The sequence below is a fragment of the Neolamprologus brichardi genome, chromosome 3, assembly GCF_056152115.1.
Source record: "Neolamprologus brichardi isolate AB-2024 chromosome 3, ASM5615211v1, whole genome shotgun sequence".
NCBI classification, from domain to species: Eukaryota; Metazoa; Chordata; class Actinopteri; order Cichliformes; family Cichlidae; genus Neolamprologus; species Neolamprologus brichardi.
In genome coordinates, this window is record NC_142106.1 from 28,893,709 (window position 1) to 28,907,081 (window position 13,373).

Consider the following 13,373-nt stretch of genomic DNA (forward strand, 5'->3'; position numbering starts at 1 on the left):
TTAGACCGATACAACACTTGGTACTTTTAAATTCCATATTCCGATATAGATACTAATATATTTTTTTCCAGACTTGGCTGAAGGGTGTTTCCCAAATTTATTTTTTACCTTTTATATTTGCCTTTGTTATAAATCTTGATATTGATCGATCAGCAAATGGCTAATATCAACCGATACTGGCATGGTAAATCAGACGAGCTCTAACACAGAGTTCCCAGCACTAAAACACTTGATTAATGATCTGCACACACACAGAAAATGACCCCATGTAATTCTGTGATTTACAGCAGGGTCATGCAAAGACATGGCAAAGAATATTGCTGTCTATTAATACAAGTCTGAAATGTTGATTAGCTAAAAAATGTGTATCAGATTTCTCTATATGTGGAAGCCTTTGGCTCCTTTTTCTTTTGCTCTCCACTGCTCACTGCATTGGGCTGATAATTAATTCTCTGTTGGTTTGTCATTTCTGGAAATGTCTTTCATATTTCATGCAGTCGTTTTTCCATTGTTGATGCAAATATGTAGATTAGTACAGCTTTAAAAGAGTCATCAAGCTCAATGTCAAACGTTAATCAGTTGAATAATGAATCAAATAAGCACAGAACACATTTAGGACATCAGTGTGGTGACAAGTCTTCCATGCTTGCTATGACAAAAGAGTAAATTCAAAAGCTGCTAAGTACTGTTTTTTGTTTTGCTTTGGGGTTTTTTTATTTTTATTTTTGGGGAAGATTCTAGGGCTGCACGATTAATCGTTAGAAAATCGCGATCTCAATTCATACTTATGTGCGATCTCATTTCCAAATGACAACGATTTAAAAAAAAAAAAAAAAAGACGACGACGATTGTACCGCATTTTGATCCGGGACGTAATCTGCATGAAAACAACCACTCACTCCTCCTGCTCAACAAATGACAAGGGCGGAGCCTTATACCACGTGATACAGAAGCTGGCTGCTAAAATTGGCAGGGAAAAAACAACGGAGAACACGTCAGGGGTGACGAGAAAGTGACTGCAGAAAATCCGTCCCGGTCAACCACCCAAACATCAATAACGGGAACCTTATACAGCGCTTCCCTATACACGTCGAACTCCCGCAGGCACAAAGAAATTACAGAGGCTATTACTTATCACCTGACCAAAGATATGGCTCCCATCAACACTGTGGAAAACGAGGGATTTAGGAAAATGATCAACACCCTAGACAAACGCTACACAGTGCCGTCCCGAAACTATTTTTCTATTGTTGCACTACCTGCTCTATACACGCAGTGTCGAGCAACGGTGGAGACGGCATTTCAAGCAGTACAACATTTTGCGGCAACGACAAAATGTGAGACATTTGTGGTTTTTATGTTTATTTATTGTTTTTAATGTTCAGTCTCAACTGTTACGAAGTTGATGTGCAGTTAATAAGCGCAATAAATATTTATACTGGAAAAGAAAATCGTGAGAGAATCGTGATCTCAATTCTAAGCAAAAAAATCGTGATTCTCATTTTATGCAAAATCGTGCAGCCCTAGAAGATTCCCAAACCAATGGCTGTTCACTTAGTTGGAGGTCTTTGTAATCAAAGACTGAGTTGGTTTTTTTTTTCTTCACTGGAGCAAAATCTCATCTTAACACTTTGGACTACAAGCTGTCATTTTATAAATATGCAAAGGCCTGACTGTTCACGCAGCAACAACAGCTACCACAGCATATAACAGAGACACTCTGATTGCAACACACTTAGAGAGACCTTCATTCTCCATTAAGCACGCTGCTGCTCCGCTCTATGTCAGCAAGTAGTTGTCTGCTACTATATTTGTCCAAAATGATCAAAAATCTGGTATTTGGAGCCTTTAATTACGCACTGTGGGAGCAATTAAAGATAATATATTTAGCACTGTAGGCATAAACCGCTGTGGCTGAATACTGCTGAAACATCACATAGTGCTCAGCAGCCAGTAGTAAAGGAATCTAAATTATCTTCAGGAATACAAGCTGCCAAAAACAGCAGTCACATGACGACCTTGTGCATCAGTAAAAATGGACATTACGTCTCATGTAACTCACTTTTACATTTAATCTGATCTCACTTACACACACACACTTTTTATATACAGCTTCCCGACGCTCTACTATCATCCATCTTTCTTTATCTGTGCCTCTCCGAGTCAGTGTGTTCGTTGTGTTTTAGAGCGTGTGATAACTGCTAAACTGCACAGGAGGCAGCGTCTGTCACCATAGAAAGAGAAAGATGGAGAGAAACAGACAGATTTGCATGAAGAGTAAGAAGTGAGGGAACGTGGTAAGCTTGCCTTTCATTTGCCTCTACTCTGCTTCCACCCAGCAGCTATCAGAAAACAGCTGTTTGGTTGTTGCTCAGAACAGGTTCATTGTCTAATCAGGTTGTGTCACATAATTGCTTCAACTAAATGAATCCAACCTTGTTTTATACACATTCCTAATCATGCAGCGCGATGGCAGCTCACTTGTTTACCGTTAGCGGGCCCACTCAGTCCAGTGTGTCACGTTGGGTTTCTGTCAATCCTTGCTGTCATTCCTGCTCCCTTCCCCCCTTCTTTTCCTCATCCTGCTCTGTCACACTGACTCCATCTCTTCGTCCTTCAGCACAATGCAATGTCACCACGCGGTGACTTCAGATTGATGCTGCCAGCAAAGGTTGATTGCAGCTACATAATACCAGAGAGGTTTCACTGAAAAGCTTTTGTGACCACTTTGGGATTTGGAAAAGTTAAATAAACGACCAAAAAAAGAGACCTGAAGTAAAAAATAAGAGTTTCTGAATTTTGCAAGCAGAGATCAGAGATCAGTGGGTTTGTAATGGATCAGTACTGGTTTCTAAATTGGAGAGAGGTACAACAGCAAATGTCTACAGCCTTCTGTAAAACACGGTGGAGGCTTTGTCATTGTTCCGGGCTGCATTTCAGTCAATGGTGTTGAGATCTCGTCAAAATGGATGGAATTATGAACACAGAAAAGTACCATCAGATTTTAATGGAATACCATTTGCAAAGCATCTGATTGGCTTCAACATGACAATGATCCCAAACACTATGCCACAGTACTAGAAAGCATACCTGGTTAGAAACACATCCAGTGGAACACAAATAGTCATGGATTGGCCTTCCCAGAGCTCGGACCTCAACATCACTAAAGCAAAGTGGGATCATCTAAAGGGAGCCAACAGCCAAATAAGAGCTTTAAACGGACTTGAATGTGGGCTAAAGGAATAACAATAACCTTCTTCCCCGGAGATAATGGTGATAAATATCCTGGCATGGGAAAAGTTTTCTGGAACAAACATTATCAGAGAAAATGCTGGCAAACGTACATTTTTTAAGTTTGGCATGCACCAACTCTAATATCTACAGCTCGTCCTCATCTTTTTCCACCTACTCAACTTTGCATTAGTATCAAACAAACTGCCAGCACTTGAACAAAAAACAACATAATCATGCAAAGTACAAACCAGAGTACTTCAAGCGTCCTCTAGCTGTATGCACCTGATGCTGACATTGTTAGGCACTATGAAACTTCATCATATTCCTACTCCAGTGCAGCTGCATGTGCTACTAGCTTGTATGCACACTTTAGTGTCTACAAAGGCTGGCCTGCAAAAAACTTGTGAAACACCTCCACAATACATAAAACCTCCCAAGCCTGCTGATAGCGAGGCAAATAAAAACACCCTTCTGACAATGATGTTCAAGAAATACTGGTAAGTTTACAGTGCACTGTCTATATATCCACTGAACTGGTTTCTGTCAGCATTATTTTCAATCCCTACTGCTTTTCTTATTTCCTTTAGAAGACTACAAGGTGTAGTCTGGGTTATACTGACACCTTTACACACAGCTAGTTAGAAGTAAATCACATCTTCTCAATGTTTTGACTTAAAGAAAACATTCAAATATCATGTGAACAAGGTCAGCCAACAGCGATGCGTATTTATAAATGGAGTTTGCGGCACTGCAAGAGTAAAAAGCTTTTGCCAACAGACTCAGCTGCCAGCAAAGTTAGAGACACAGAAGCTTGTACTCATGCCATCAGAACAAGCAATTTGGTGGATTTTTCTTATATCATAAACACAAAAGAGAATCCTATAGAGTAAAAGCATCCACATAAAAAAGAAAAATTTGCTTTGATCAATCATCAACCGTGAAATTTTGTTTGCTGAGGTGGCAAACCAAGTTGCTGACCAACAGGGAAAGTTTCCCTCGCTCCAGCTGCCCTCTTTCTTTCTTCTCTTAATTTAAACTCTCTCTTTCTCACAGCTCTATACTCTTCTCCATCACTCTCCATCCATCTTTGTCCACGATGCTGACTTTTCATTCACCTTCCTCTCGATTCCTGCCAATCATCGCTCCCCGTTCTGTGTCACTGCAGGTCTTTGTCTCATTTCTCCCATCCTCTTTCTGTCTCTTTCACCACCCAACAGCAAGTGGGAAAGTTGAACAAAAAAAAGGCAAACGTTTCCACTGGCACCCTCTTTTCTTTCATTTGCTCTCACTCTGCTGCCACCAGTGTTTGCAGTTCTGAACAAAAAGGGGCGACCAGACACTCAAATTCGCACACGCATCCAGACACATAAACACTGAAAGTAGGGCATTGCGCATTAAGGTGACCTATATTGAGAATGTAGGCTGAAGGTTGAAATTCTGAAAGGTTAAACCAGTGGCATCTGGCGGACATCAACGTGTGAAAGCGTCGCTATCGAGGAGATGAAAACATGAGAGGGTGATGAGTGGCAGGAGGTTGAGGGATTAATATTTGTCTCTTCACAGTTCGTGACATTTTTAAAAAAGACAGCTGTTTGGGGAAATATGACTCAGGAACAGCATTCTTCATTGGCTCAAACTAAAACCATTTTTTAAGCTGGCGAAAATAATCTACCAGTCAAATGAATAACTCGAATAAAATTATAATTCAGTCACGGGGAGTTTGTTTTACCCTGTTTTACTGTAGGGTCAGTATCTGGAATGACATGAAAGCATAGATCCACCCTGCTTTGCTATAACAGTGTAGGTTTGTGGGGGTGTAATGGTACATGGGGATTATTTCCCTGGCCCCTTAGAACCAAATGAGCAGTGATTAAATGTCACAGCTGACTTGAGTGTTGTTTTTGACCAGCAGTGTTGGGTGTAATGTGTTGCAAAGTTGATTAAAGTAACTCATTACTGTAATCACATTAGACCTGTTCAGTAACTTTTTACTGTACTAAACTCAGTATCTTGATGCATGCTCAATCACCCAGGTAAGTAAATCTCCAAAAGTTGATTCTGTTCATCTGAACGTAGCGTTTGGCCACTCCCCAACTCTCTGTGAATGGTACTCATGGCCATTGATCAGCGGTCTTTGATCAATGGGTTTTGGTCAGTGGTTGTTGATCAATGGTCATGAGAATTTGCATAATTATGATTAAGGAACTGACCTCACAGCCCATTGTTCCTTCAGTGGGCTGGTTTCAGTCATTATGCAAATGTACTGTTTATAAGATTGAGGAAACCTGCAGTCAGCTGAGACTGAAGAAGTCACTTGGATGAGTGACGAAACGTTTCTCCCACAAAACGCTACGTCCAGATGAACAGAATCAACTTTTGGAGACTAAACTCAGTAATTACATAAAAGATACAAATATGTTGTTACTTGTGTTACCAAATGCAGAATACAAAAAAAATCAGAAAGAAAAAAAATCAATATCTTCCTACGCACTTCGACTACAACAGCTGATTTCAGTTAGTGTGCAGCAGAAGGAAATTGGTAGAGCGATATGGATCTTGAGGAGCAGCGATAGTGACAGAAGCAGGGGGTTGTGTTGGTGTGTTGGGATGTAGCCTCAGGTTTATATTGTTCAATGGTAATCACGTGACCATGTATTTCAGGTCATTTCACAGAGAAACGGGTAAGTAATGTAACAAGTTTTGTAACAAATTACTTTCTCCGGTGAGTAATCAAGTAACATACTGCTTTATTTTAAAAAAAACAAAAAACACATAAGGTGTAATACATTGCTTTCCTTGAGTAAAAACCCAGACACTGCTATGCCATATCACATCTTCCACAATAATCAATTTTTATATGATACAAAATTGTCATCTTTTTCTATTGTTGGTATAGCAACACCATACGTTAACATTCCCTGATGCATACAACAACAAGATAAGCCTGGGCATATAGTGAGAGCTGTATGTCAGTTACGGCAGCGGTCCCCAACCCCCGGGCCTCGGACCGGTACCGGTCCGTGAGTCGTTTGGTACCGGGCCGCGAGAGTTGAGGCTCAGGTGTGAAATGTGTGGTTTTCAGGGTTTTTATCGGTTTTCAGCGTTATTTTGTTATCGTTTTTATCGTTAACTCGGTTTTCCTGGGTCTTTTCACGTGTGTTATGAATAACTCTTCTATTTTTCAGTAGAGGTACTAGTTTTATTTTGTTGTATTTTTCCACGACACCTTAAAGGCACCATAAACCGGTCCGTGGCGCAAAAAAGGATGGAGACCGCTGAGCTACGGGTGACGTTTTAGCACCTACAGTAAAAAGGAAGCTGGCGCTTGCAACGCAAATATAACCAAACCACTCTGTCAGTCACTGGTTGTACTTCATACAACAGGAAGTGCAACAACTAATTTAATAGTCGACACACGTTTGAAGCTTTGTAAGATGCCAAAAGACGCAGGAATAAGTAGTAGGATTTAAGGGTGTAATAACGGGCTTAAACAGAAGGTGGCAGCACTGCATGTACAAGGATACCAGCTGCCATTAAACACCACAGAAGAAGAAGAAGCAGTCTCTGGTATCGTAGCTGTGTCCAAATTCAGGGGAGTCTGCGTTTGTAGGCCGATTACGTTATAGCGATGTGACGAAGGTTGTCCAAATTTGAAGACTGCAGCCGACAAATGCGTCCTTCATTTCCCCAGATTTGAAGGACGGGTCGGGTGTATCCTTCGTGGCCCAACCTATCCCAGAATTCATAGCGCGGCCAAGTCAATTCCAGTTTCCAACAATGGTGACAGCTACTTAGTTTTAATATTACTCTTATTTTTTTTTAAATTTGTTTTATTTGTTCCTGAGTAAATCAATTTGCTTGAGATTAAAGTTATAGTTTTCACACAGCTAAATAAACGCCACACAGAAAACTGATTAAACAGAAGTGTGAGATGGTCGAGAATTTACGCCAATATCCTGTTATATTCTAGATAGCAAGGGACAGATGGACGAGTTTATTAAACTTCACTGAGACAATCTGCAAATTTCATTAAAAGTTTAATAAACTATCATCTTGTCTTTATTTTGAGTTAGCACATACTTGAAACACTTAAAGCTGTAAGACAGGGGTTCCCAATCCCAGTCCACGAGGGCCGGTGTCCATGCAGGTTTTAGATGTGTCCTTGATCCATCACAGCTGATTTAAATTGATAAATTACCTTCTCAATGTGTCTTGAAGTTCTCCAGTGGCCTAGTAATGAACTAATTATGTGATTCAGGTGTGTTGACCCAGGGTGAGATCTAAAACCTTCAGGGACACCGGCCCTCGTGGACTGGGTTTGGGACCCCTGCTGTAAGGTAATGATAGTTATATAAGAGCAGATGCATGCTGGTGCAATAAGCTGTACGTTTTACCTCAAATAGATGCATGATCCGATTAGTCTACTAATCGCATAAATAATTGGTGACTAGTTGACTATCAAAATAATCGTTTGTGGCAGCCTTAGTCATGGCTGTCGCGCTGTAATACTGCTGCTGCTGGAGCCTCTTTTCAATAGAGTCTCTCTTCAAATTAATAAGTGTGTCACTAATAAGAGCAGCTCATTGGAAAAGAACGATGAAAATGCCCTTCATTTACTTGCACTAATAAATGATGCTGCCTGCAAGCTGCAAGGCTAAATAAAGCTATATCACCCACCCATGTCTCTCTATTTAAGACCACAGTGTACCCATCATCTGATGGCTACAGGATACAAGCCATGTCACAAAGCTCAGATTGTCTCACTGGTTTCTTGAACATAGCAATGAGTTCACTGTACTCAAAAACCCTCCACAGTCAACTCAGTCGGTTCCTTGAAGTAACCGACTCAGGCAGTAAGCAGTAGGTCTCCTGGGAAGAAGGGAACTCATCCTTGGTTTAATTTTTCAGATCAAAAAGCTGCATCAATCTTTTATATACAGTCTGTGATGCATTGTCGATATAAAACATGTACAATGGCAGACTCTTCCTTACACGGAAAAAAGTCAAAGGGAGTAAAAGTAAACTTTATCTCACAAGAAATAAAAAGAAGTTGAATGCAGTAAAGCACATTTTGTCCCATTATTTTTTTTGCAATTCCAAACTTAAGTCACTGGAGATTTGCAGTTTTCATGTGACATGCACAAAAAATGCAATCCCACACATTTATCACCCTGCTAACACAAATCTGCACAGCGAAGAGACCCAGGTGCCGAGGACATAAACACTCTCAGGACCAAATCTGTCCTCTGTCCTGAAACAAATCACGTTAGTGTGCAGTACTTCACTGCTGTCACACCTGGGTACCACTTTTCCAGTTTTATGTATGCAGAGTGACACACTGCTCTACCTCGGGTGAGCTTGGATCCATTTTTTTCTTATATAACTCTGCACACTCGTATATCAAAGGTAAACACATGGAGAGACCAGCTTTAATCAGAGTTTTTTGCCCTCCATTTAAAATATAAAGATCAAGTTTTGGGAGCCACTATGAAATGTTTTTATGTCAATTTTTGCTTATAACATGAATACACATGTTAATGCCCCAAATCTGACAGCCTTAGAGCAAAGAATTTTAACTAATGCTGACATAACTGGGAAGGTTTGCTTTGGAAAGTTTTTACTTTTCTTGGCTTTATTGTCTTTATTACACAACACAAAATAAAATAAGGGTTGAAGTAATCTTAAACTCTGTCGTTTTTAATCAGTCGATTCAAGAATTTTGAAATGACGCAGAAATGAAAAACAGAAACGTGCTCCAGGGACGTGAAGTTCCTGATTTATAATGACACTTAGATCCGGAGATCGAGTTCTGTTTTCTTAGTGATAGCCTAGAAAACCTGACGTGTTCCTATTTTAGGGACTTTTTTTCACTCTGAAACTTTCTTTCTATCCTCAAACATGCATGCAAATACAAAAAAAGAACAATTTCTTATTCAGTTAGTTTTAAAGCTGCATTAACCTAATACCTACATGGAAAAAATGCATGAGGATCCATTAGATCGTCCTTTTACTACACACTGCAGAAATTTCAGCATATATAAAAGAATGATGTAGCTTTTTGATCTGAAAAATTATATGTGAACCTGAGGGGCTTCTAAGAGAGGTCTGGTTGGGAAATAAGTCAATTTGTGCTTTGAAACCACAAGAATCAAAGTTCATTTTATCAATGAGCGAGAATTAGATTGTAAACATTCTGTGACTTCTGCTCATTTAAAGCAGGGCCACTTTCATGCAGTCAGTTAAACTATTTAGATGTTTTGTAGGGGGTCTGTTGCTAAGTCTGCTGGACAAGAAGCAGTTCAACAGCAGAAAAAAGAGGAAAAAATGAGCGACGACTGTCTGCTGAGAAAGGAAGCCCAACAGCAGCCACCATGGAGACTCGGAGAGGAGCCAAAGCTCCTCTCGTCTCCTTGCTGAGCCAAGCCTTTGCTCGTTCTCATCCCATGTGAAAAGCCTGTTTTTTCTCGCTGTCTCTCAGCAGACCACTTTGGGCCCTTGTCTCTTCAAATTCTCGTTCGTCCATCACTCAGGGGCTCAGCTCAGTTTCTTCTTTTCATTTTCAGGACACCTATTATTCGCTCCATCATGATCTCACCTCCACGCAGACATCCAGTCTCTGTATATCTGTCCTGGGAGGTAATTAAACGCTCTGACAAAAGGATATTCACCACAGATCACATCCTCAGAGAGATCATTGTTAAAGTCATATATGTTTCTTTCAATTTCGGTCATTATTATTAATCACTGGATGAATAGAAAACATAACAAATAATCATTGATTTGTTGTTTTGTTATCAAATTCATAGGAAGAAAATGTTTTGGGACAAAATCTAGGCCAGACAGCCACTGCAGCAGTTACCTAAGCCTCCTTATGTACGCATGCAGCCTGCAATAATCTTTTATCCAACGGCAATCCTGTATTTGCTAGGTTAATGATAACAGGTAGCTAATGTAGCTTTCAGGTAATTTCTAACAATTAAACAGCTAACATTTATAACTGTTTAATACTTTTGGTGAAACAGGAGTTTTCCTGACCTCTGACATTCCTTCCAAACTGTTGTTCAGCTCTAATAGAGAGCTTGCCTCATTCCAGTTTTTCATTTTTCTCTTAAGTGTGATCTGCTCACACTGTTTATGTGGATTCTGATGTCTTTCTACAAACGGCAACTATAACTAACAGCATATACAAAGAAAAATAAACTTTACTTGAAAGAAAAATATTATTTTCATAATAAAGAACTCAGTAGATTTGACAATTTTCCCATAAACTGCAGTAAGTTAAATGTCTGTAAACAAAGTGCTCTGCCAATTTTATTCCCACCTTTACCTAAAATATTTCACCTTAACAAACAAAAGCAGGTGCAACATAATAAATGTCAGGTGATTATAGTATTTTCCAGTATGTTTATAACTTTATAAAAGCTTTGTTTTTTGATTAGATAATTCAGAACTGTTTTGTTCCGTTGCTCATACCGAGGCTCCCACTGGCTTGTAGCTGTGGACAGCTTTAGCTTTAGCCACTTTTCCTTTGTTAGTTTCTTTAAAATGTTCACGTTTAAACATCTGACTAGGTTTATTGCTACAAACGTTTCGGTTCCTCTGCAGTTTACTCTAGCAAACCTTGTGTTTCACTGACTTCCATGTTAACTGTGTGTGCCTACTCCACTGTGTGGACCAGCTAATAACTGGTCATATGGGAGGCTGACTGGTGGGTCACCGGTCAAGGCCAAGAACACTGTAAGTCATCTGATTCTGGTCCCTGGCTGGTCAAATGGTGCATGTAGTTATCAACCAAGACAAATCATCGTATTACTCTAGAGGCCCTCAAAAACGGACTTCTACAAACCCAGTCACACAACTCTAAATGGTCCATCACATCAGCACTGCTACTTTTTTATATATAAAAAAGGTGTTCATTTATGTACAGTGGCTAATATTTGAAAATGTCACCTTTCAAATATCAATAATATTGTCAATACCATTTATCAGTAACTGCAAAAATGTTTTTGGCTAATTTATGGCCAAAATGAAGAAAAACTTCGACGTCTAATGCACTGAACATAAGCAATAATGGCTTTATTGATGTGAGTGGAGACTACGCATTTCATCTTTTCTTTCTCTTTTGTGAAATTCAGAATTGCTTATCTTTTTGTTCACCCCTCAGAGAGCGCTCGAAGTCCACTGAAAGGCTTTTAGTTTGCTCACTCAATAGTTGTGAGAAAGTATGAAAGTGAAAAATGAAGCAAACCAGTAATTAGCTTGAATAATGATGTGACTATAGAACAGACAGCATTTCATCTTCTGAAGGTCCGGTCTGTGAGTGTATTTCAGCAGCATTAAAAAAAAAAGACTGGGAAGAATCAATTGTTTTGATCCAGGAAGCAGACAAGCCCGTGACACACAGAGAACCATGCAATCAGGCACACACTCAAAATAATTGACCTTCAAGCTAGGGTAAATTGATATGTTGGACCAATTGGCTGAGAGCTGATGGAGATAAATAGCCTGGTGATGGTTAGCTGATTTCTGTAGCAGATACACACAGCGGAACGTTTCGTAAGCTCAGACCCCTAAAGTGGCCTCCGACATCTGTTCAAGGAGCTATTCAGTGCCTTGCTCAAAGGCTGACTGAAGGATATTTACTCTACACACTTTTTAAACTCTGGATTCATGCTTCTTTCTTTAAACAGTGGAAGATAATCTTACCAAACGATCACATCACAATTGTTTTTCTTTTGGTAGAATAATCATCTAACTACAGTTCTCCCTGCAAAATTTAAACCACAGTTGCCTCAATTTTAAAAAAAAATGCATCACCTTATCTCAAGAATAAATGTCGAACACACATCTCTAATCATGTTTTAAACTGATACGAATCTTTAATTTCTGTCTTCTGTTTACAAATCATTTTGCAGCCAATCACACTTTTGCTTGTTTTGGTTAAAAAGAAAGGTTTGAACAGCCTCGATACTTGTTTATGAGATGCTGTATTTATTTTTCATCATTTAAAAGCTGCTAAAAAGCAAACTCGTAGCCATCTTGTATTATGTCCTTGGCATCATTCAGCTACCTCTCCAGTAAATCACTTATCCCCTGGGTTAATCCTCTCTGAGAGATATCTGGCAAAATGGTGGGCTACTCCAGCTACAACCACCACCAAGTGGAGGACTTCTTCATGTGTTGCTACGCCCACAGAGCTTGGAGAGCAGAACAGGGACTACCATCGCCAACTGCCGTCCAAGACAATGGAACCGATCTATAGGATGTGACAATGACTAGATCTGAATGACATCATAGAGCACAACAACAGTGGCACAGCTAACCTGCAGGTAAGAAAACATGACGGGACAGAGTTTGTTGATTAGCAGCAGCTGAGCCTTCAAAGTAAAAGGTAATCTGTATTATTCATTTGAAAATCTGACAATCTGCCTACTATGTTAGCATGTCAGATCACTAGTCTCTAATATATAATTTAAAAAAAAGGAATGTGGACATCAAACGTGACTTACATCACTCAGCTTTGTTCAAAACAATGAACAGCCAAAAATGTGACTAAAACACTACTCCAGTACATTCAACATAATTTCACTCAAAGACTCAAAGACTCTGAACATGTTTTTTGATTTATTCATTAAAATCCTGTCGTCTTATCAGCCTTATCATCTACAAAACCTTTAACCAAGAGTAGAACAACAAATTCTTAAAAAAAGAGTAAAGACATATTCTAAATGGACAAAATGCTACCTACATACTAGACTTTTACCAACATTACAAACTCGTGCCATGAAGCTCCCAGTGCACAGTTTTTTGTGCTGATGTTAATGTCAGAGAAGCTTTGGCTTCTTTTTTAAGGGATTTAACAGTGACAATATCACCAAAAACTGCCGGATATAGAAGTCACACTGAAGACAGCTGCCTGCTTCTCAATCAATTAGTCATTACTGGCCTACTTCCCTTTTGTTTACGTTTCCTTTGCGAAATAAAAAAAACAAAACTTTCAGCAGGAATTTGAACAGTAATGGCTGCACAGAAAGATTATGAAATGACATCAGTCAGTCAGCATTATCATCTCAGATATGAACATTTAACAAGGGCATTACCATGTTTGTGGTTGACTATCAAGTTAAATGAAATATGAC

At 39.4% G+C, this 13,373-nt stretch overlaps 1 protein-coding gene across 2 annotated transcripts in view; it reads right to left on the reverse strand.

Annotated features, from left to right (window-relative positions):
- Nucleotides 1–13,373, reverse strand: part of ndrg2 (NDRG family member 2) — a 44,324-nt gene that overhangs the window by 20,661 nt on the left and 10,290 nt on the right. The window lies entirely within an intron of this gene.